Source organism: Tamandua tetradactyla, chromosome 3, assembly GCF_023851605.1.
Source record: "Tamandua tetradactyla isolate mTamTet1 chromosome 3, mTamTet1.pri, whole genome shotgun sequence".
NCBI lineage: Eukaryota > Metazoa > Chordata > Mammalia > Pilosa > Myrmecophagidae > Tamandua > Tamandua tetradactyla.
In genome coordinates this window covers 140,844,840-140,867,732 of record NC_135329.1, presented here as the reverse complement: position 1 = coordinate 140,867,732, position 22,893 = coordinate 140,844,840, and positions in this window count along the sequence as shown.

Sequence of the window (22,893 nt, the reverse complement as noted above, 5' to 3'; positions counted from 1 at the left end):
AAATTGAGTCTATTTTTGGATTCCCATTTGCCAGGGTCAGTAAACAATCCAATGTAAACCATTCACCTACCATTGGCTTGTACAAGAACCCTTGCCTGTGGACGTGATTGGGAGGGGCTGGGTCATTGAATGACAGTGGTCACCAGCATCAATCCACTTCTCTCACTTCTTGATGTCTCTGTCCTGCCTTGGTACTTTACTATTCATTAACCCCTCTGCTGAAGTCATAGAGATATACTTCATTGAGGTCCTGTCTAGTTTCTGCAGACTTGGCCATGGACAACCAGTGCCAAGGCTCTTGTCCCCAACATATGTTCAGCCCCTTTCAATATCCAGGGGAGCTAGTATAGGCTCCCTGTTTTAGTTTGCAAAACATGCCAGAATAAAACCACCAGATATAGATAAGCTTTTAATAAGGGGATTTATTTAGTTACAAATTTATAATTTTTCAAAAGGAAAACAGCTGGCTTTCCTCTGGCTCTTTCTGTCACATGGGAAGGCACATGGCAGACGTCTGCTGGGTTTCCCTCTGGCTTTTGGATACAAATGGCTTTCCCAGTGATGATTCCTTTCTGCATCTCCAAATGTCTGGGTCTGAGCTGTGAGTGCTGAGATGAGGTATGCTGAGCTGCTGAGATCTCTCCTGACCCCTCTTTTTTAGACTCTAGCTAATTACATTAAATGTCACTCATTGTGGAAGGCATGCCCCTTAGCCAACTGAAGGTGTCATCAGCCATAGATGAATTTCACATGCTGATGATTTGAGTCCACAGCAACACAACAATGGGGCATCATCCCCTGGCCAAGTTCACACCTGAACCTGTCACATTTCCCTTCTTCATAGAATCCCATTACTCACCTATCCCAGCATTGCAGAGGTCTAACAATACCTGAGAGGCCAGGTAGATTATCACCTCCCTTTCTTGGAAGCCCAGAAGGCTTAATATAATTTCCTTGGTGGGGCTGAGCCTTCCCAAAAGAAAGTTTAGGAAACATGCAAAACAATGCAAACAATGTTATCTCCCTTGAGGCAGAGGAGCCCAGAACCCAAAGACCTCACAGTATTTCTTGAACAGGGAATGGGAAAGTTACATTCCCTTTCTTTTTTGTTGATTAGTCCACAACAGCCCAAAAGACACTAATTAGCTATTTATAATCCACTCTGCAGCAGTGCTAGAAAACTTTAAAAGTAAGTGACTGCTTTCTGAGAGGTTTCTCTATTCATCAGAATTAATCCACTGACCCAAATGGGTCTTTGAAACTTTAGAAATCTAAAAAAAAAAAAAAAAGACAAATTCACTGAAAAGGTTTGAAATTAGGCACTATATCAGGTCTTTGTTAAGTAAGGGCAAAATCTTAATCTTTAATGAGTTTCTTCTGAACAGCTTTTTATTACAGACATTTTAAAACAAACTACCCCTTCCCGCTTAGCTTTGTTTTTATGAGAGTTCTTGAGTACTGAAAGTTCGTGGCCTTTCCCATTGATTTTTATTCTAGCAGTCACATACCTAGTTCTCGAGCCAGAGGAGTATCAGTTTAGTCAGAAAAGGGCTTACAGGTCTTTTGAGACTCTTGGAAGTTCCCAGGTTATCAGAAATTCCTCTCTTAGCTGTGGAGACTTCAGCTGTAAATATAATGTAATTCAGATGGTCTCTAGCTTAACTTGGATAGTCAAATCTAAGAGTTGCATATTAAAGGGCAGACCTTTCTGAAGCTGAAATTATTATATCTCACATAGGACCTCAACTGGGTCTGAGGACAGGTAGTAAGTAAAGAAAGCGCACAGAAAGGGAAGTTTGTACTATTTCACGAGAAACATGGGGTTATTGATTGTATGGTCCTGGGAAAGACTGAGGATGCCTTATCAGGAAGAGAAGAGTGGATATGTTGATTTTCTAGAAGACTCATATAATGAAGTCTTCAATAATAACTGATACTTATTAAACAGCTAATCCTCACAAAAACTCTATGCAGGAAGCACTAGTATTAGTCCCATTTTGCAGAAGAAGAGTTTGCCTGTGATGGCTCATGAAAGCTTTATTATTGGGAGAATCAGGTATGACACAAAGTCCTGGCACAGCTTTCCTGGGAAGTGCTGCTGGGCCCTGAAATAGCAATTCCCTGCACAGCACAATAGTGCTGTTCAGCCAACCTTGCCAATGATGTGCCTTACAGTTTTGTGTGCTGTCTTATTAAGATATATTCACACACCACACAATCTATCCAGAGTATACAATCAATAGCTCACAGTATCATCATGTAGCTGTGTGTTCATCACCATCAATTTTAGAACATTTTTAGTACTCCAAAACCTTACACTGTTAACTGTACAAGGAAAGCAACGAAAGCTAAACATTTCCTTTTCTAACTTCCCCGTGGTTTATCAAGTAAAACAGTTACCTTAAACATCTCAACGTCCAAAGGTTGGAGCTTTGCTTTTTTTTCTAACAGATGATTTTCTGGTAAGTTTCTTAACTAAGAAAACACCTTGGCAAAGGGATAAAAAATTGACTACTTAGAGATCATCGAGCCGGGGGGCTCATGACCTTTGGATTACTGACACAGTTCGTCTACTTTTGTTGATGAAAGAATTTTTGTTTGAGGAAATCCATAACTTTGGCCTCTAAAAACATACCCAAGACAAGAACTTGGATGTAAATAATACATTACATGGAGACCCCAGAGAGATAAAAAATACCTATCACATAAGGTTGTGGAAGACCCTAATGCTTGTTATTTACTCGCCTCTTTCCTCATTGACAGCCACATGAAATAGAAGTCGTCAATATTCAGGTTGCAGATTATTTTCTTCTCTAACCCTTCTTTTTCCTTCCCAAAACATGGTTAGGTGCTGTCTCCATTGTGCTCACAAAACATGGCCCATACATTTTTCATAACATTTATCAGGCTGTAATGTTTTACTTAGACCATAAATTCCTCAATAAAGGGGACAAAGTTTTATTTATTTCTCTTCTCAGTCCCTGGCACATAGGCATTCAGTAAACATATGAAGGCTAAAGATGGGATAATAACTTCAACCATCTCAAAAGTCCTTCATGGTTTGCTCTCAGGATTTATTTATGTATTATGTGAAAAATTATGTCTGTGCTTTATAGAAGTTTTCTCAAGTTTTTTCTAAAGGAAATAAATTATATCTCAGGAATACTATATAAAACATGCACATTGTTCTAGTTTGCTAGCTGCCGGAATGCAACACACCAGAGACGGATTGGCTTTTAATAAAAGGGGATTTATTTTGTTGGTTCTTCAGAGGAAAGGCAGCTAACTTTCCACTGAGGTTCTTTCTTACGTGGAAGGCACAAGATGGTCTCTGCTGGTCTTCTCTCCAGGCCCCTGGGTTCCAACAACTTTCCCCGGGGTGACTTCTTTCCGCATCTCCAAAGGCCTGGGCTGAGCTGCTAGTGCTGAGATGAGGAATGCCGAGCTGCTAGGCTGTGCTACATTGCGTTCTCTCATTTAAGCACCAGCCAATTAAGTCAAACGTCACTCATTGCAGCAGACACGCCTCCTAGCTGACTGCAGATGTAATTGGCAACAGATGAGGTTCACGTACCATTCATTGGCTTATGTCCGCAGCAACAAGATTAGGTATGCTCACCTGGCCAAGTTGACAACTGAATCTAACTAACACACACATGGTGAGAGAATTCCAGGAAGATGGTGGAGTAAGGTAAGCTGGATTCACCCCTGCTCCATAGAGCAAAATAGGGGATGGAGGGAAAACGACTGGGACTACAGTCTCAGGCGGTGGGTGATCAAAGTTTGCAATATTTCAAAGGAGGGGAGAGGCAAGGAGAGTGGGACACGGAGAACAGGTGGGTCTGATTGGCCATAAGCCCCACCAGGGATGGGTGGCTGTGCATGGGGAAGTGCAGATCCCAGGGAGCAGACTGTCCCTCCACTCCAGCCTACTCCAGCTGCTGGTTGGAGAAATCTCCCTGTGTAGCACTACAGCTGGCAGCACTAGTGGGGAGACTAGTGGAGTGCCAAGCCATCTACTGCAAAAATCCACGCCCCAGGGTACTGGGATCAGTTACCTGGCTGCGCACTGCAAATGGCTGATCCAGTTGCTCCACTGGGCATGACATTCAGCTTTCCAGTCCTGCATGCAGACACTGGCTGTTCTGCCACCATGCACCAGGAACAGCCACCCTGCCACGCATGCCATCTTCCTCAGTTGGTCACTGCAGTCAGGGAGGGGTGGGCCTGAGGGAAGGCAGTGCCTCAGCAATGCCAACTGCTGGGAACAAGTGGTAAGTGAAGCATGGCAAACTGTATCAGAGTAGGTTTTTAATTTTTTTAAAATATATTTTTATTAGTATTATTATTGCATTTTACTTTTTATTTTTATTTATATATACCTTTATTTTCATGTTAAATTATGTTTTAATTTTCTCTCTCTTCTGTGGGCACATCTGAGTTCATTTCCAATCTCTTGAGATATCTCCTTCTGACCTCTAGGCCTAATGTGCTGAGGAATGTTTTAATTTAATTTAATTATTTAACTTATTAATTTTGGGTGCATGGGCTGGGAATTGAGCCTGGCTCTCCCACATGGTGGGCAGGTGTTATGCCACTGAACTACCTGTGCATCCCTACCTAGCTTTTAATAGACCCTCAAGTAGAACCGTACCCCCTACATGGGATATGGGCCTTGGTTAGGTGGAAATTACTGACAAATCAAGTGCATAATGAGCCTTCAGTGCAAAACCAAGTAAATACAAAGCTTTAGATGAGTGCAGGAAACCAGCTAGCAAAATAATCTTATTAAGATAATCAAATGCCCTGAACATAACAGAAAATCACAAAGCATGTGATGATCCAGGCAGAAATGGCCCAGTCAAATGGCCAAATTAAAACACTGGAGGGGACACAGAATATGGAATGACTACACAATGATATTTATAAAGAAATAAAGGATATCAGGAAGACACTAGAAGAGCATAAAGAAGAATTTGAAATTTTAAAGAAAAATGGCAGATCTCACAGAGATGAAAGATACAGTAGATAAAATTAGAAATATACCAGAGACACATGATAGCAGATTCAAAGAAGCAGAAGGAAGAATGAGTTAGAAGACAAAACAATTGAATTAGATTGCACAAAAGAATAAATGGCAAGAAAGATGAAAAAAGTGGAACTGGACTTTAGGTGTTCCAGAAGGAGAAGAGAAGAGTAAAGATCAAGATGATTGTTGAAGAGATAATGGGGGAAAACATTCCAACCCTTACAAAAGATATAAATATGCAAATCAAAGAGGCTGAACAACCCTCCAAAAGAATAAATCTAAATAGGCCTACTCCAAGACACATACTAATCAGACCTAATCGGACTGTCAAATATTGAAGAGAATTAGAAACTTCTGAAAGCAGCAAGAGAAAAGCAATTCACTATATTCAAAGGAAACCACATAAGACTGAGTTATGACTATTTAAAAGGCACCATGGAGGTGAGAAGGCAGTGGTATAATATATTTAAGATCCTGAAAGAGAAAGACTTCTAGCCAAGAATTCTTTATCCAGCAAAGTTGTCCTTCAAAAGTGAGGGAGAGATTAAAATTTTCACTAACAAGCAAAGGCTGAGATTATTTGTCAGCAAGAGGCCTGCCCTACAAGAAATACTAAAAGGAGTTCTGTTAGCTGAAAAAAAAAAACAGGAGAGGGAGGTCTGAAGAGGAGGGCACAGAACTGAAGAGCCTCAGTAAGTTTAACTTAAAGGCTAAAAAGAGAGAGAGGGAAAAAAATGTATAGATCTGACAAATAAAAGCCAAAGTATAAGATGGTAGATTCAATAAATACCTTTACAGTAATAGCTTTGAATGTCAACAGACTAAACACACCAATTAAAAATGCAGATTGGCATAATGGATTAAAAATATGATCCATACGCTACTTACAAGAGACTTACTTTAGACCCAAAGTTACAAATGGATTGAAAGTGAAAGGATGAAAAAAGATGTTGAATGCAAGCTGTAACCAAAAGAAATCAGGAGTAGCTATACTAATATCTGACAAAATAGACTTTAAATGTAAAGATGTCATAAGAGGCAAGGAAGGACATAGTAATAAAAGGGACAATTCACCAAGAGGAAATAACAACCATATTTATGCTCCCAATCAAGGAGCTCCAAAGTACATGAAGCAGACATGAGCAAAACTAAAGGGAGCAGTGGATGTTTCAACAATAATAGTGGGAAACTCCAATACAACCCTCTCAGCTATAGATAGAACAAACAGGTGGAGGATCAACAAGGAACTAGAGAACTTAAACAATGTGATGAATTAATTAGACCTAGTAGACATATATAGATCATTACACCCTAAAACACTAGGATATACATTCTTCTTTAGTGCTCATGGAACGTTCTCCAGGGTAGATCATGTGGTGAGGCACTGAACTGCTCTTGATAAATTTTATAAGATTGAGATTACCCAAAGCACTTTTTCTGATTCACAAGAGAATGAAACTGGAAATTAATAACCATCAAAGAACCAGAGTTCTCACAAATACATGAAGATTAAATAACACATTCTTAAATAATCAATGGGTCAAAGAAGAAATTGCTAGAGAAACCAGTAAATATCAGGAGATGAATGATAATGACAACACAACATATTAGAACTTACGGGATGTGGCAAAGGCAGCACTGACAGGGAACTTTATTGCTCTAAATGCCTATGTTAAGAGATGATAATGAGCAAAATCGAGAACTTAACTGCTCACCTGGAGAAGTTAGAGAAAAAACGGCAAGCTAACCCCAAATAGAGTCATGCAACAAACTTAATAAACTTTGGGGACAGTATGTTGAGCAAAATAAGCCAGAAATAAAAGAACAAATATGCTAAGGCCTCTTTTGGTAAATACTTATAAGAAAATTAGAGCCTAGATTGTAAGCCCTTATAGTTAGTCTGAAGTTGTAAGTATAATTCTAGATTCTGAGACACTAAGTTATATGTGTATCAGCTGTTATTTCCCTGGAACTTTGAGTAACTTACTCTGACAAGTAAGGCCCAGAAATGAAGTGCTACAGCCCTAAAGTTAGCATAGCTACATACAATAACAGTTAAAGTAACTGAAAAAGAGATCAGTCCTCAATTAGAGATAAAAACGAAGCCAATCTTCCTGGGACTAAGGTAAATCAGAATACAGTGAGAAAGATGATAAGTGTATGTACTCTAAATCTCAACCTACTATATGAGACCAAAGGCAGGGAGGTTTATTTTGTCCAGAACCTAAATTTTCTGTAACACACTATCTAAATCAACCTGTCTGGATAGTTCATTTAAATGAACATACTCCTGGAGCCCAGAATGGGAATGACGCCTTGTAATTTTGTATAGCGTGATATAATACTGAAGTACATCTCAGACTATGGTGAGCTGATAATTAAAAAGTTTTGGTAGCATCCCTTGAAGGTCCTAGGAAAAAAAATGGAACTATTAAACTTTCCCATCCAGGAAACCCCAGGTATGCTCTCAACCATTGGGAACTCCTAAGAAAATAGGCCAAACCCTTGATTTTGAAGCTTGCCCTTTTGAAACTTATTTCTGTAATGGAGGAGCTAAGATTACCTATAATGAGGCCTAAGAGTTGTTCCAGGAAACCTCTCTTGTTGCTCAATGTGGTCTTTCTTTATCTAAGCCCAACTCTGCAAGGAAAATCATTGCTTTCCCCTCTATGTGAGAAATGGCATTCAGGGATGAAAGTCTCCCTGACAAAGTAGAACATGACTCCCAAAGAGGAGTCTGGCCCTGGCACCATGGGATCAACAACTCCTTCCTGAGCAAAAGGAGTAAAAAAGTGTAATAAAATAAAGCTTCTGTGGCTGAGAGAGATCAATTAGGATTAAGGCTATTCTGGAGGCTGCTCTTATGTTAAGCTTCAATTAGATAGTGCTAAATGCCATATTTTGCTAAACCCCAACCACCACTCCTCTTAATCTTAAGAACAACGAGGGCTCAAACTGAGACTCTATAAAAGTTTCATGCACTAGGTTTGCTTCCCTGAAACTTAAAATTTCCAGAGAGTTCCTAAATCAGATAAATCCTGAAACCCAGAGGGACCAGCCTCTTCAAAATTATCAACTAATTACATCCCCCTATCCTTTAGTGTCCACACCCCAAGAAACATGAAAAAGTTGGTCCCTATAGATTGAGAGAAGGATCAAAGGTGAAGGAGGAGTTATAATGGAGAAAATAAGATTTAACAAATGAATATGACTGCTGAATCAGTATATTGATATTTCTTTTGGCCTCCAGGGTTTGGGAGCAGCTAGAAGGAAAAATCTGAAATGGTAGAATGGTAACCCATAACAAACTCTGAGATCTGTTCTGTAACTACTTGTTGACGTGTACTTTGAAAATTATTGCTTTTTCTTTGTATATATCTTATATTTTACAATAAAAACATTTATATATATTAGAATCCAAGACCTAACACCTGAGCAAACTTATTAAAAACTTCATATTCTTTACTTATTCTGACATGACTAATGAGAAAAGTATTTGTTCTCCCCATTACAAGTATCTTCCTGAAGGGTGACAATGACAGACCAGGCTGATGAGGGCACTTGGTGACTACCATTTGCTAGTGTTATGGATTATGGAATCAGGATAGTTGTAAAATGGATGAAGAGGGGAGCAAAGGATCCTAATGCCAAAAACCAGTTGTAACCTGCTCAGTATTTAAATTGAGAACTTATATCTTTGCCATTCATATTTTCACCTTCACTATAATGTGTCCATTGCCAATCTGTTATTCAAGGAGAGAAAGAACAAATATTTTCACTCTTTCTCTCCATTAAAGTATCCTATTTTTAACACTTCTATCATCCCAGAAGGGAGCCTTATACCTGTTAAGCAGTTGTTCCTCATTCTGCCCTCTCCCAGCCCCTGGCAACTATCAATCTACTTTTTTGTCTTTATGGATATACTGTTCTGACTATTTAATATAAATGGAATCACAATATGTGAACTTTTACATCTGGCTTCTTTTACTTAGCATAATATTTTGAAGATTCATCCACTTTGTACCATGCATCAGTACTTCATTTCTTTTTATGGCTGAATCAATATTCTGTTGTATACATATATCACGATTCCTTTAGCCATTTAATTGTGGATGGACATATGGGTTTCCACATTTGTGGTGTGGCAACGGTGCTGCTGTGACCATGCAGCAACCAATATAATCAACCTGCTATCAGGTACCTGGCCAATCACCTCAGGCTCTGGTGCCAAATGGCAGACTTTGTGTTGATCTCTGCTGCTGGCACATTCAGCACTGAGTAATAGCTTAAGCCAGGATGGCCTTAGTGACTGGAAGTCCATGTTGCTGAGCCCACGTATAGTCTCCATCTCTACCATCATGGTCACTTCACTCATGAGCCCACTGGACAATGAAGCAGTGACTAGGGAAAGAGGCTGATTGGCATTCATAGAGTGGGTCATCCTATCCACTTTATAATTAAAATACTCTCTACTGAGGTCACTCTGGTGAGCATTTATATGGGATACAAATATCTTCTTGTTTTTTGACCACTCAGAAATGTCTATCTACGTAATTCTCCACTAGACCTCATTGCCACTGATTTTTCAATCATATTCCTTCCAAGTCCCTGATCATCCAGCCAAACCATTGGCCATAGCCCATGAATCTGTATACAAGTGCACATTTGACAATTTCTCCTTCTAAGCAAAATTAGCAACTAGATGCTCAAAGTTCTGCCCACTGGGAGGATTTCCCTTCACCACTCTCCTTGAAGGATATACCAGAAAGGGGCTGAAGCATGACAGCTGTCCACTTTCTGGTGGCATCTATATATCATGCAGACTGTTCTGTAAACCAGGCTCAAGTTTTCTCTTCTTCAGCCAACTAATCATAGGGAGCACCCCCATGAGGGCATAGATGTGGGCTAGGAAAGAGAAAGTAATGCAGCGAGTGTGGGGTCCACGCGCACTTGGGTCACTTCCTCGTGTAAATTACTTCTGTCTTCAGGGCCTGCTTGAGCCCGATTTTGTATATACCACTTCCATTTTATGCTAGAGTACTGCTATGCAAGTGTATGGTTTGGTGGGTCAGGCCTCATGGTAACTTAGTGACCCCTGGTTAAGTGTTCAGTCTCTACTAAGGCCCAGTAGCAGATCAAAAGCTGTTTCTCAAAAAGAGAGTGGTTATCTGCAGAGTATGGCAGCCCTTTGCTCCAAAATCCAAAGGGTCAGAGCTTTGATTCTCCTATAAGGGCCTGGCAACGGCTCCAGTCAGCATCTCTATCTGCAACTGCCAACTAAAAACACTACTGGATCTGCTGGATCATGAGTCGCAGAGCACCTTGCACAGCAGCCTGAGTTTGTTGCAGTCTCCTCTTGTTCTGGTCCCTGCTCAAAACTAGTAGCTTTTCAGGTTACTTGGTAAATGGGCCAGAGTAGCACACCCAGATGAGGAACATGTTGTCTTCCAAATCCAAAAAGGCCAATGAGACATTGTTCTTCTTTGTTTGTAGGAGTGGCTAGGTGCAACAGCTTATCCTTCACTTTAGAAGGGACATCTTGACCTGCCCCAAGCCACTGGATGCCTCGAAATTTCACTAAGGTGGAAGTCTCTTGAATTTTTGTAGGATTTATTTCCTATCCTGTGACATGTAAATGTCTTACCAATAAGTCTAGAGTCATCACTACTTTTTGCCCATCACTATTTTTTTGTAGAAGGGATTGATGTCTTGTGGAATGGAAAGGTGATAAGTTTCCTGCACATTATATTCTGACATAGGTCTGGACATAGGTCTCATATGTGCTTGAGGTAGGAAAATAAAGGTTTATTTCTGGTCTTGCCAGTTACAAAAAACTGTTTCTAATTGTCTTTACTAATAGATAAGGAGAAAAAAAGCTTATAGGGGATGTGCTAACTTGCTCAAATAATGATACAACATCTGGAACAGCAGCTGCATATGGAGTTACCACCTGGTAAAGTTTATGATAATCCTCTGTCATCTTCCAAAATCCATCTGGTTTCTGCAAGCCCAAATATGAGAGCTGAATGGGATGTGCATCCTTTAAGTCCTTAATGGTGGCAGTAATCTCTGAAACTCTTCCAGGAATAGAGCATTACTTTTGGTTTACTATTTTCCTACGTAGAGGCTACCATAATAGCCTTCACTCCACAGATCAAGGAATTAAAGTGGGGATTCTGCTGGTTGCCAAGTATGTTTATTCTGATTATATATTCCAGAACTAGGGAAATAACCACAGGATAAGTTCATGGACCCACTGGATCCACTCTGAAATGGAGGAGGATTCACTTCCATCCACTACTCAGAGAGGGTGGAGCTGCCAGTCATGCAAGCCCAGGGAACAAAACATTGAGCCACAGATTGCTCTTCATTCTTGATATCTATGGTATTTGACCTTGCTTGTGGCACATGACCTCTATTTTCTTTCTGATTTATCCCTTCCGGAATGACAACAGTCTATCCCATGCCTATCCCACCAGTGTATTTTGGAAGCAGATAACTTGTTTCCTCAGCCTACAGTCAGAGAGGACTTTTGCCCCAGGTTGTACCACACCCATAACTGATTAAGATGAAATTTTGGACTTTAGTTTTTATTCAAAGGGATTAAAGCATTTGCCTGTGGGGATGGGGGTGAATGTATTTTGCATGTAGGAAGAGCATGTTTTTTGGGGGGGTCCAGATGGCTGACTGTTATGAAGTAAATCATGCCCTCCACAAAGACATATTTAAGACCTAACCCCTGGTCCTTTGGATGTGAGCTCATTTGTCAACAAGATCTTTGAAGATCCTGTTAGTTTAGATAAGGCTAGGGCTTGGGCTTTAATTCAAGTGACTGAGGAATCCTTATCTGAAAAGGAAATTTGGATATAGAGGAGCAGGCAGAAGGAGCCAGATGGCCATATGACAGAGGTAGGGATTGAGATGCGGGTTGTTGGCACCACCAGAACACAGTCTTCAGAGAAGCATGATCTTGCTGACAACTTGGTTTTGGACTTCCATCCTCCAAAACTGGGAGAGAATAAATTCCTCTTGTATAAGCTAATTAGTCTGCGGTACTTTGTTACTTTCAAGAGAAGATCCTTAGTGTCATAAAATGTTAGCCCAATGACTTTTGGGGAAGAGTTTCTTCCAGCTTCTTTGAAAGTCCTGGCATCATTTTTACAATGATATAAATGTTCTAAAAATGTTCTAAAAATGGTGATGAATACACAACTATGTGATGATATTATGAGCCATTGATTTTGTACTTTGGATGGATTGTACAGTGTGTGAAGATATCTCAATAAAAACATTTAAAAAAAGAGAGTCCTGGAGAAGTCAATTTCTACTACATCCATGTTCTGTTACAATGTCATAAAACAGTAAGAATATAGTAGGAACAACAGTTTAACAGTCAGAATATCTAGATTTGGGTTCTGACTATGTCACCTGCTTGTTTGTGACCTTAGGAAATTCTCTAAATGTTCTTCAGCTATGAAGAGCAAGAAAGATGATCAAATAAACTTTGGAAACTATAGTATGGCCAATAAATATGGTTTATTTTCCCCTTATTTTCATAAAGATAATGGTCATTGTAGATAATTTAAACAATATAGAAAAAGTTTAAAAAAGAAAATAATCATCCCGAATCCCACCATTTGGAACTAACCTTTCGTTATTTTTGTGACCATTCTTTCAGACTTGAGCTCAAGTTGTCCTCCTCTTATAAGTGTTTCTCACACACACACATGCACATGTATGCAATTCTGCAGAATAATGCATATAATAAATGTTGCTTTGAAAATGGATTTTAAAATATTACTCGATAAAAATGATGTTTAATACTTACAATGTTAACCCTTTAAATTCCTAATAAGTGAAATGACGTGGCAAGTAAGTTGAGTCAATTTATAAATAAGGGGTTTATGAAAGGCAAAAAAGTTGTATTTTTAAATATTTTAACTTGCAAGAGCCTAGTTCTAATAGCCCCTTCGTTTATAACTGAGGCAATCATGTAACTACTGGCTGAAATAATCATGTGAGCAAGAAGGGACATCTGAGAACAGCCTTCTCATGGCTGGTGAGTGAAGACAGGAGTCCAGATGAAAACCAGCCAACTGTGAGGCAGTAAAGGAAAAGGCACTTAGGTATGGAAAAGAGCCTTATCTTTATCCGCCCACTGGAAGGGGCCTGTCTGGTAGCAAAGAATTTGCAGAGCTCTTTTCCAAAACCTGTGTTATAAAGCACCTCCAGTCTTCCAATATAAGAAACAACAAGTATTTTTACTATAAAATAAAGACTCACATAACTAACAAACCAGTTTTAAACAACAAGTCTTGGAGCTACTAGACCAAAAACATTTTTCTTTTTTTGGTCAGTTTATCCACAATTATGAGTGAAATCAGATGGTAGAAGGCAAATGAATGTCTCGCTGCTACCCACACTCTCAAACACTGTTAATGGTAATTATATTTGGCCCAGATTGTCTTTCAGATTGAGGTATTTCTAATGTTAAATGTTACTTTAAAGCTGTGTGTGACCTTCTCATCGACAGAATGTACAAATTCTGAAGAACATATGTAAATTTTCATTTATACATTTCATGATACATTCAACATGCTGTCTTACAATATATTCACATACAATGTTTCTTTGGACAAATTGGTTACTAAAAGGTTGTTGTAACAACAAGGGGCATTGCTAATACTTAAAAAAATTTTTCCCAATCATTTCTTTCACATTCTAACAGTTTGGTTCTCAAACTTTTGTTCTCAGGGCCACTCTACGCTTAAGAAAATTATTGAGGCCCCAAAGAGTTTTTGTTTATGTGGGCCATACCATTATTATTTACCAAATTGGAAATTAAAACTGAGAAAATTTTAAAACATTTGTTTATTAATTCTTAAAATAATAATAGTAAATCCATTATGTTAATAACATATTTTTATGAAAATTTCCCAAACAAAAACAACTAGTGAGAAAAATGTCATTTTTTCCTTCATATTTGCAAATCTCTTTTAGATTTGGCTTAATAAAAAGTAGCTGGCAGTGGCGTGCAAAGGTAGTTTAGTGGTAGAATTCTTTGCCTACCATACGGCAGACCACAATTCTATTCCCTGCCTGTGCACATCCTCCCCCTCCACCCGCAATTCAACAAATGGTGCTGCAATAACGGGATAGTTACATGGAAAAAGAATGAAATGTGACCCCCCCATACAGCATACAAAACCTAGATCCTCATATGTGCTTCTGCATTCAAGCTGTTGAAATATGTTGCACTGGTTAATATATATGAAGAAAATCTAAAATCACCCAGGCAGGTTGCTGGAAAGGAGAGGAGAATTTTAATCACCTTTTCAGATAATTGTAACTATTCTTTGATAGTTGTGGTAGTTAGATTCAGTTGTCAACTTGGCCAGGTGAAACCACCTAGTTCTGTTGCTGTGGACATGAGCCAATGGTAGGTGAACCTCATCTGTTGCTAATTACATCCGCAGTCGGCTAGGAGGCGTGTCTGCTGCAATGAGTGACATTTAACTTAATTGGCTTGTGCTTAAAAGAGAGAACGCAATGTAGCACAGTCTAGCAGCTTGGCATTCCTCATCTCAGCACTTGCAGCTCAGCCCGGGCCCTTGGGGATGGAGAAAGAAATCACCCCGGGGAAAGTTGTTGGAACCCAGGGGCCTGGAGAGAAGACCAGCAGAGACCATCCTGTGCCTTCCACGTAAGAAAGAACCTCAGTGGAAAGTTAGCTGCCTTTCCTCTGAAGAACCAACAAAATAAATCCCCTTTTATTAAAAGCCAATCCATCTCTGGTGTGTTGCATTCCGGCAGCTAGCAAACTAGAACAATAGTACATCAAAACTGGACAAGTTGTAGTTTCTTCAAGGTTAATTGCAATATATAAATCCAAACCATATCAATGAACATTTCATTCTCGGTTATATTAAAATTTATTGATTTATCCTTCACTTTGAATGGCTTTTGTAATATCACACACTGGTTATTTGGAAAATATCAGTTCACTGAATTATGCAATTCTTCTAAATGTGGACGTATTTTATTATGTGATATAACAATGCTGTATGGGTTAAGTCACCACCAAACATTAAAAAAAATTTTTAAGTATTGTGAGGTTATCAAGCTCCCAGTGGCAGATTTTTCCAAAATCCAAACTTTTCACTTGAAAGTTCAAATTTTGTCACTGGCAGCAAATATTGTATATTGTTTCCTTCAAAGTGAAAAGCTCACTTCATTCATTTTGAGAAAATGTTTGCCAAATACCTAAATCTGAATAACCATAGCTTGTCAGTCCATGAATTAAAAATTATGTTCCATGGTCAATGCAACTAGTCCTGCTTGCAAAGCCAACAATCTCATAAATTCTTTTCCTCGGGACAACCATCACATTTCAGCATACCGCAAAGCGCCTCCTGCATGCTACCCATTTTGTCACACAGAATGTTAAAAAGACATGTCCTCAGGGGTCTCTATTTAATATAATAATTTTTAATGTTTCACTAAGGGTCACACACACACACACATACAACACACCCTTCAAAAATTTTCGAATTTAAAGTACAGCTTTCCCACCCTGGAACTCTTTGGGAGTTGTCCCCAGAACTCTTCGGGGGTAACAAATTACCCCCAAATTAACAACTTAAAACAACAAACAGTTATTATCTCACGGTTTCTGAGCCTTAGGATCTGGGTGGGGCTTAGTGGAGTCTATGTCAGAGATCTTTACAAGGCTGCTACCCAGGTGTTGGCCAGGGTTACAATCGCACTTGAATGCTTAACTGCAGGAGGACTCACTTCCACCCTTCAGTGTCTGGCTTGAGGATTCAATTCCTCACAGGCTGTTGTTCCCTGCCTTGTAGGCCTGCCTCTTCATAGAACAATGCGCAATAATGTAGCTGGCTTCTCAGTGCTTGAGAAAATAAGAATGAGCACCTAAGGTGGAGCTACGGTCTTTTTGTAACTGAATCACTTAAGCAATATCCCATCACTTTTATGTGATTCTATTGGAAGTGAGTCGCTAGGCTGGGCCAAGGGGAATAGGTTATCTAAGCCTATGACTGTCAAAAGCAGGGATCATCAGGTCCATTTTAGAGGTTACCCACACACTTTATAAGCAGGATGTTCTTCCATCACAAAATTAAGAAATTAAAAATATATTATCTGATTCTCAGACCCTATTCAAGTTTTGTCAATTGTCACAATGCTATCCTTCCTAGGAAAAGGATCTAGTTCAAGATGCTTTGCTTTTTGTTTTCATGACTCTTTAGTCTCTCTCAATCTGCTACAGTTTCTTGGTGTTTACTTGGTGGCCATAATCTTAGGCCAGTTGTTCTGTAGACTGCCATTCAATTTCAGTTTTTCCAATTTTTTTTATGATTGGATTTGAGTCGTACAAGTTTGGCAGGAAGACTATAGAAGCAATGTATTCTCATGATATCCTATCTGGTGTTCCATGTCTATGATTGTCTTATTCATTACTGGTGATATTGACATTGATCATTTGATTAAGGTAATATTACCAAGCTTTTCCACTGGTAAGGTTTTTCCCTCCTTTGTAATTAATAAATATTTCGTGGAAAGGTACTTTAAGCCTACATAAATATCTGCTCTTCATGAACCATTCAACATATTCATTTATTGATTTCTATCAGTGTGGACTAACAGATTCTTAAAATCTATTAAAATCTTTTGCTTTTTATATAGACAATACTATGAATTCTTTCCATTTTGGATCATAAGCTTTGTGTCTTATATAGTCAGGCTTATCCACCCTAAGATTATAAAAATGAAATATAACAAAAATTATTTTCCCAGGAAATTCGTTAAAAACAAGATTTATCTGCTTAGCTGACTTCCTAGTTACCTGGCACTTTGCTTGAGGTCAGTAAGTGAGTGTGTGCATGTAAGAGCCTTAGCTTGATGTCTGGCAAGGAGTGAATGTTCAGTAAATTTTAGTTACTATTTTTATTACTCATAAAATGAAGATTAAAAAGAAGATTTTGACTGATTCTAGGACTGCGGCAGGAAATACACAGGATGAATCTGCACCATCTTGTGGTGCCAGAAAGTACGGAAGTGCTGAAAAGAGAGACAAAAGCAACAACAAAACATTCCACCATATGGGTACATGTCAAAGGGACACAGGAGCCACCTGAAAGAGCCCTCAATGGCCAAAGCTGGAACGATTTGAGAAATAAAATAAACTAGTATTTGACAATAACCCAAAGTACACAAATAAGTGTCTATGAGTTCACACTGATAAAAATAAATGATGTAATAAATAAAGGGTAGAAAATAGTCAAATTGCCCACGCAAAAGAATTCCAAATAATTTATGCCAATACTTGTGCCACAAGGAGGTGGAACATAACTCCCCAATCCTTAAGCTTGGAATGTGTATAGTAGCTTCCTTCCAAAGAGTACATTAAGAAAATTGAGGAAAACAAGTGACTTACAGTGGAGAAAGCCTCACAAACACTTCCTCAGCCAGATGATAAGAATATTATCATCTGCGATATCATGTTGATAGTATGAAACCTTGATATGATGAGAATGCATTTTACATCCATGATCTTGCCCCCCAAGCCCAAAACTCCAGTCTAATCATGAGAAACATATCAAACAAATCCCAATTGAAGGACATTATACAAAACATCTGACTAGTACTCCTCAAAACTGTCAAGGTCATCAAAAACAAGGAAAGTCTGAGAAACTGTCAAAAGAAGGCCAGGGAGAAATGATGACAACATAATATGCTATCCTGGGTGGAATTTAGAACAGAAAAAGGACATTAGGTAAAAAGTAAGGAAATCTGAATAAAGTATGGACTATATAATAATGCATCCAATTAATGGTATGTTAATTGTAATAAATGTACCATACTCATATAAGTGTTAATAAAAGAAGAAACTGTGTGTGAGAGAGTAGGAATTCTCTCTATTATCTTCATAATTATTCTGTGAATCTATTCTAAAATAAAAAGCTTATTTATTAAAAAAGAAGTCCTTTAGGAGTATAAAGACGAATGGGGATGGGCATGAATGCGATGAAATAATTTATTACCGAGTGTTGAGAATTATAATGAAGGTAAGTGTTCGCTAGAATGGAGAACAGAATAGAAAGAAGCTCTCTGGGAGAAGTGGAGAAGGTTTCACCACAAAGGAGAAAACCTTTGAGCAGGGGCATGGGCTAAAAATAGCAGTTGGTCAACCAGAGAGGAGAGGGGAAGGAAGTGCTTTTCTATTTGTTTTGCATTTACTTAAAACATCACTGAAGTATAGGAACCAATATGAGTCTTATCCATTTTGAAATGCTTCTTGGCATGTCCCATAATAATATTGGTTTTTCTAGCCTAGTTCCTGTTCTACTGAATTATTTTCCTTTTCTTTAGCCTTGTATAGCTATTAGGACAATGAAGCTAGTAGATGTGGTTTTTAAATGGGTTTTACGATGTTGTCCTTTTTTCAATTATTAATTTTGTAAAAAATATAACAAATGCAAACATTCTTAACTTTTGATCATTCCATTCTACACATATAGTCAGTAATTCACAATATCATCACATAGTTGCATATTCATTATCATGATCATTCCTCAAACATTTGCATCAATTCAGAAAAAGAAATAAAAAACAACAGAAAAAATTCATACATACCATACCCCTTACCCCTACCTTTCATTGATCACTAGCATTTCAATCTAAATTCATTTTAACATTTGTTCCCCCTATTATTTATTTTTATTCCATATGTTTTACTCATCTGTTTTGTTAGATAAAAGGAGCATCAGACACAAGGTTTTCACAATCACACAGTCACACTGTGAAAGCTCTATCATTATACAATCATCTTCAAGAAACATGGCTACTGGAACACAGCTCTACATTTTCAGGCAGTTCCCTCCAGCCTTTCCATTACATCTTGACTAACAAGGTGATATCTATTTAATGAGTAAGAGTAGCCTCCAGGATAACCTCTCGAATCCGTTTGGAATCTCTCAGCTATTGACACTTTATTTTGCCTCATTTAGCTCTTTCCCCTTTTGGTCGAGAAGGTTTTCTCAATCTCTTGATGCTGAGTCTCAGCTCATTCTAGGATTTCTATCCCACGTTGCTAGGAAGGTCCATACACCCTGGAGTCATGACCCATGTAGACAGGGGGAGGGCAGTGAGTTTGCTTGTTGTGTTGGCTGGAGAGAGAGAGAGGCCACACCTGAGCAACAAAAGAGGTTTTCTTGGGGCTCACTCTTAGGCCTAATTTTAAGTAGACTTGACCTATCATTTGTGGGGTTAAGTTTCATATGAACAAACCCCAAGACTGGGGGCTTAGCCTACAGCTTTGGTTGTCCACACTGCTTGTGAGAATATCAAGAATTCAACTTGGGGAAGTTGAATTTTCACCTTTTCTCACCAGTTGCAAACAGGCTTTGCAAGTACTGTTTTATTCACAGTTCAAATCAAATGATGTTGTTCTTTTTTTTTAATTAATTTAAAAAGATTTTTAAAAAGTACTGAAGAACACCAAACAAATGCAAACATTCATAACTTTTGATCATTCCGTTCTACATACATGATCGGTAATTCACAATATCATCACATAGTTGCATATTCATCATCATGATCATTTCTTGGAATATTTGCATCTACTCAGAAAAAGAAATAAAAAGAAAACAGAAAAAATTCATACATACCATACCCCCACCCCTCCGCCTCACCGATCACCAGCATTTCACTCTAAATTTGTTTTAACATTTGTTCCCCCTATTATTCCTCTTTATTCCATATGTTTTACTCGTCTGTTGATAAAGTAGATAAAAGGAGCATCAGACACAAGGTTTTCACAATCACACAGTCACATCGTGAAAGCTATATCATTATACAATCATCTTCAAGAAACATGGCTACTGGAACATGGCTCTACATTTTCAGGTAGTTCCCTAAATTTTCCATTACAAATTTTCCATTACAAAATGATGTTGTTATTGATCTAAAGGTCAAAACTCTAATTTAAAGATTTTGCTGTCATAAACCATTTGATTTCCTACTTTAGGGTTTCACAACCTTGCACTATTGAAATCTGGGGACAGATAATTTTTTGTTGTTGGGGAGCTTACCTGTGCACTGTAGGATGTTTAACAGCATCCCTAGTCTCTACCCACTAGGTCACAGTAGAACAACCAAAAATGTCTCCAGACATTGCCAAATGTCCCCTGGTGGGGAGGGGGCAAAATTTTCCCAGTTTGAGAACTACCATTCCATTTTAACTTAGATTGAAAAGTTAAATTATATGCCCTAAAGCTCAATATTGCTAAAGAGAAGCCAAACCTCTGAAATACCTTGAAAATGCTTCCCATGGTATTTAGATTCTCCAGATCTCTTCAAGATAATTTATATCCAATAAAGTCACTCTCAGTATTTAGATTCTGATTTCGGTGAAATGTCAGAAGGTGAATGTGGTTTGTGCTGTTTTCTTCCTTCCTTCCTTGTTTTCTTTTTCTTTCTGTCTCCCTCCCTTCCTGCCTTCTTTCCTTCTTTCCGTTCAACAAACATTTACGGAGAGTCTGCCATGTACCAGGTCCTATGCCAATTTCTGGGGATTTGGTGATGAACATATAAACCCAGCTCCAATGATGTGGAGCCTGGCTGAGTTCTGGTGCACATCGCCAAATTTACAGACATTGGAAGACTGGATTTACATTTAATGGTGACACTGAGGTAACTGCCCTAATTGAGGCAATTATAGATCTAATCATAGACCTTGGTTTTACACAGGACTTCTCTATGCATATAGCACCTCTTATTGCATACCTTCTACAATCTCCAGTTCTATCACAATCCCTGAGACAAAAGGCAGACTGTAGGTCTGATGGAATTATATTAGTCGTTTGGCCCTCAAGACTCATTATCCACCAAGATGTTTTCAGTGATCTTTTCCTGTAGGACTTGCTCCAAAGAGAGAGCAATTTAAAATCAACGAAGCTGATTTTAACCACTTTAACCCTGCGATAGCCTTACTCTCTATGCACTATGGAGCATTACAGCACTTGTTCTTGACTTTGGCGCTTGTGATACAGGCCTGATAGGATCACTGGTGCCTGCCTTACTCCAGTTGACTCCCAAGATTTCCTGAGATGGTGCCTTTACATTCTGAGTTTTTTTCAGGAAAGTCTTAATTTTATGTAACTTTTTTCAAAACTGAGACTTGCTAGAGTTCCTGTTGTTCTTTAAAACTTGCCAAGCCTTTTCAAATGACTATATTGCAAATCAAGTGGATTCCCTTGGCATATTATATCTGATATTTGTCCCTTTAGGTCTTGCTGTGGCTTTCCTGGCCCTGGCTACCCAGCAGGAACAGGCAGCTGATGCATGACCCAGGACCTACTCCTGAGGCTGGCAATTCAAAAGTTATATTTGAATTAAACAAATAAAGAAAGTGTGTGTGTGTGTGTGGGGGGGGGGGGGAGCAGAGAGAGAGAGAAAGAGAAAGAAAGAAAGAAAGAAAGAAGTCTTCAAGACAAAAAAGTATCATAAATATAATGTTCTCTTCCCTGTGGATTGCTGTTGTTATTGCATTGGAAGCCTACTGGGGTTGCCTTGTAGGTGAGATGCCTTATGATGACTTTTTTTAAAATTTGTGAAACATATCCACATACAAACACAAACATTCTTACCATATGATCATTCCATTCTTGTTATATAATCAATGACTCACAATATATGATGGCTTTTTGATGGTTTCAGTCTGGCTCTATGTTTTGCAAGAGGTGGACATCCACTCAAACATCTTCAGGCAAAAGGAGGATTACTGTAAGGGTATACTAGGTTAGAAGCATAGCTTAAGAACTTTAGGAATTCAGGTAGTTCCATCAACCGCTGTCTCTCTCCTGTATTTCCTAACCTTACCCTCAAGGCTGGGAAAGCATATAGTATGCTTGAGGAACCTAGTGCGGCCAATGTGGTTAGACTGTCCAGTGAGGTTCAAGAGGTGGCCAGACAATAGATCTGCAGGGGTTCTTAGACCACGCTAACATTTTTGGATTTTATTCCAAGATAATGGGAAATATTTGAAGTGTTATAATCAGGGGAATGATGTGATCTGCTTAATGGCTGCAAAATGTCTATGATCCAATCCACCATCCATATTGAAATGCCTCTGATTTTTCCAATTGAAGTCATTTGGAGCTATTTTTTTCTCTTAGTCCAAGATCTTCTTAGGTCACGCATTGCATTTGGTTGTCATATCTCTTTTAGTTTCCTTCAATCTAGAACAGTTTCTCAGCCTTTCTTTGTCTTTCACAATCTTGCCATTAAAAAAAAAAAGGCCAGTTATTTCACAGAAGGTCCCTCAATTTGGGTTTGTCTGGACTTCTCTCTCTTTTTTTTTTTTAAATTTATTTATTAATTAAAAAATAAAGAAACAAAATAAAACATCAACATACATAACCAGTAATTCACAATGGACTTTTCTCTTGATTAGATTCCTGTTGTGCATTTTTGGTAAGAATGCCGTAAAAGTACTGCTATTTCTGCTTCCTTCACAGCGCCACATATCAGAAGGCACATGATGCCAGTTTGTTCCATGTTAACTTTCTTATATTGAATTCGGTTACTTGGTCACTGTGGTGTCTGCTGGTTTTCTTCACTTGAAGTTACTATTTTTCCTTTTTTAATTAATAAATAAGTAATTTGTGGAGAGATATTTCAGGTTTTTTTTTTTTGACAGGAATATATAAGAAATATATTTTACATGGTTACACAGTAAATATGAAACAATACATATTCTTTCCCCATGAAAGTTATTTTAGTTTCTACTTGGTTGTATGTCATTAAAAAACAATTCGGGTCTTGACCTACTAAATTAATTGCAT